Source organism: Mchenga conophoros, linkage group LG18, assembly GCF_057382185.1.
Source record: "Mchenga conophoros isolate Kocher_MC1m ecotype Shallow Benthic linkage group LG18, M_conophoros_male_GT1.1, whole genome shotgun sequence".
NCBI lineage: Eukaryota > Metazoa > Chordata > Actinopteri > Cichliformes > Cichlidae > Mchenga > Mchenga conophoros.
Window position 1 is genome coordinate 37,995,242 of NC_140543.1, and position 2,500 is coordinate 37,997,741.

The following is a 2,500-nucleotide window of genomic DNA, read 5'->3' on the forward strand; positions in this document are numbered from 1 at the left end:
GCATATCCAGCATGGACCTTGACCTCCAGCAGGCCCCGTGAACCCACATTACCCCCCCCCCCCCCCCCTCCTGCAGTTAACCCTGTACCACATATCTAGCACGGACCTTGACCTCCAGCAGGCCCCGGGGACCCACATTACCCCCCCCCCCCTTCCCCCTGCAGTTACCCTGTACCACATGTCTAGCATGGACCTTGACTTCCAGCAGGCCCCGTGGACCCACATTACCCCCCCCCTGCAGTTACCCTGTGCCACATATCTAGCATGGACCTGGACCTCCAGCAGGCCCTGGGGACCCACATACTCCCCTGCTCTACTCCCCCACTAGCTTTCCTTTCTTGCAGTTACGCTCCAGCGCATATCCAGCATGGACCTTGACCTCCAGCAGGCCCCGTGAACCCACATTACCCCCCCCCCCGCAGTTAACCCTGTACCACGTATCTAGCACGGACCTTGACCTCCAGCAGGCCCCGGGGACCAACATACTCCTCTGCTCTACTCCCCCACTAGCTTTCCTTCTCCCGCAGTTACCCTCCACCACAAATCCAGCATGGCCCTTGCCCTCCAGCAGGCCCCGAGGACCCACATACTCCTCCGCTCTAATCCCCCATGAGCGTTCCTTCTCCTGCAGTTACCCTCCACTGCATATCCAGCATGGCCCTTGACCTCCAGCATGCCCCGGGGACGCACATCCTCCCCTGCTCTAGTCCCCCACTAGCTTACCTTTCTTGTAGTTACGCTCCAGCGCATATCCAGCATGGACCTTGACCTCCAGCAGGCCCCGTGGACCCACACTTAAGCCCCCTCCCACTGACAAAGCAAAACACCACTGGCAAAATCCTCGTGCCCCTGGTACTCCAGAATGTAAATTCAAACATGCCCCTGGTACACTGCGCAGAAACACTTTGCCACACACACGCACGCACTGCTTGTGCCTATGGTACGACAACTTTTCTCGTACCTATGGTACGACAACTTTTCTCGTGCCTATGGTACGACAACTTTTCTCGTGCCTATGGTACAACAACTTTTCGCCGTGCCCCTGGTACACCGCTCAGTAGCACTTTGCCACACAAACTCTCCTCGTGCCTATGGTACGACAACTTTTCTCGTGCCTATGGTACAACAACTTTCCTCCGTGCCCCTGGTACGACAGCTTTTCTCGTGCCTATGGTACAACAACTTTTCTCGTGCCTATGGTACAACAACTTTCCTCCGTGCCCCTGGTACGACAGCTTTTCTCGTGCCTATGGTACAACAACTTTTCTCGTGCCTATGGTACAACAACCTTTCGCCGTGCCCCTGGTACACCGCTCAGTAGCACTTTGCCACACAAACTCTCCTCGTGCCTATGGTACGACAACTTTTCTCGTGCCTATGGTACAACAACTTTCCTCCGTGCCCCTGGTACGACAGCTTTTCTCGTGCCTATGGTACAACAACTTTTCTCGTGCCTATGGTACAACAACTTTCCTCCGTGCCCCTGGTACGACAGCTTTTCTCGTGCCTATGGTACAACAACTTTTCTCGTGCCTATGGTACAACAACCTTTCGCCGTGCCCCTGGTACACCGCTCAGTAGCACTTTGCCACACAAACTCTCCTCGTGCCTATGGTACGACAACTTTTCTCGTGCCTATGGTACAACAACTTTCCTCCGTGCCCCTGGTACGACAGCTTTTCTCGTGCCTATGGTACAACAACTTTTCTCGTGCCTATGGTACAACAACTTTTCGCCGTGCCCCTGGTACACCGCTCAGTAGCACTTTGCCACACACACACTCCTCGTACCTATGGTACGACAACTTTTCTCGTGCCTATGGTACGACAACTTTTCTCGTGCCTATGGTACAACAACCTTTCCCCGTGCCCCTGGTACACTGCGCAGAAACTCTTTGCCACACACACACACCACTCGTGCCTATGGTACGACAACAGGCCCCGGGGACCTACATCGCACCTTGCTCTTGCCTCCCTTACAGCTGAAAAAGGTCCATGCCTGTGCCCTGGCCCTGCTGAAATTCCCTCTCCATTTAGCCGAGGCAGTGAGTCGGCCTCCTGTCTCCCTTTACGGTCGAAAAAGATGTGCTCCTGGGCGCGCTGGCCCTGCTGCTACTCACATCGGGCATGGACCTGGACCTCCAGCAGGCCCCGGGGACCTACATCGCACATTGCTCTTCCCTCCCTTACAGCTGAAAAAGGTCCATGCTTGTGCCCTGGCCCTTCTGAAATTCCCTCTCCATTTAGCCGAGGCAGAGAGTCGGCCTCCTGTCTCCTTTACGGTCGAAAAAGATGTGCTCCTGGGCGCGCTGGCCCTGCTGCTACTCACATCGGGCATGGACCTGGACCTCCAGCAGGCCCCGGGGACCTACATCGCACATTGCTCTTCCCTCCCTTACAGCTGAAAAAGGTCCATGCTTGTGCCCTGGCCCTTCTGAAATTCCCTCTCCATTTAGCCGAGGCAGAGAGTCGGCCTCCTGTCTCCTTTACGGTCGAAAAAG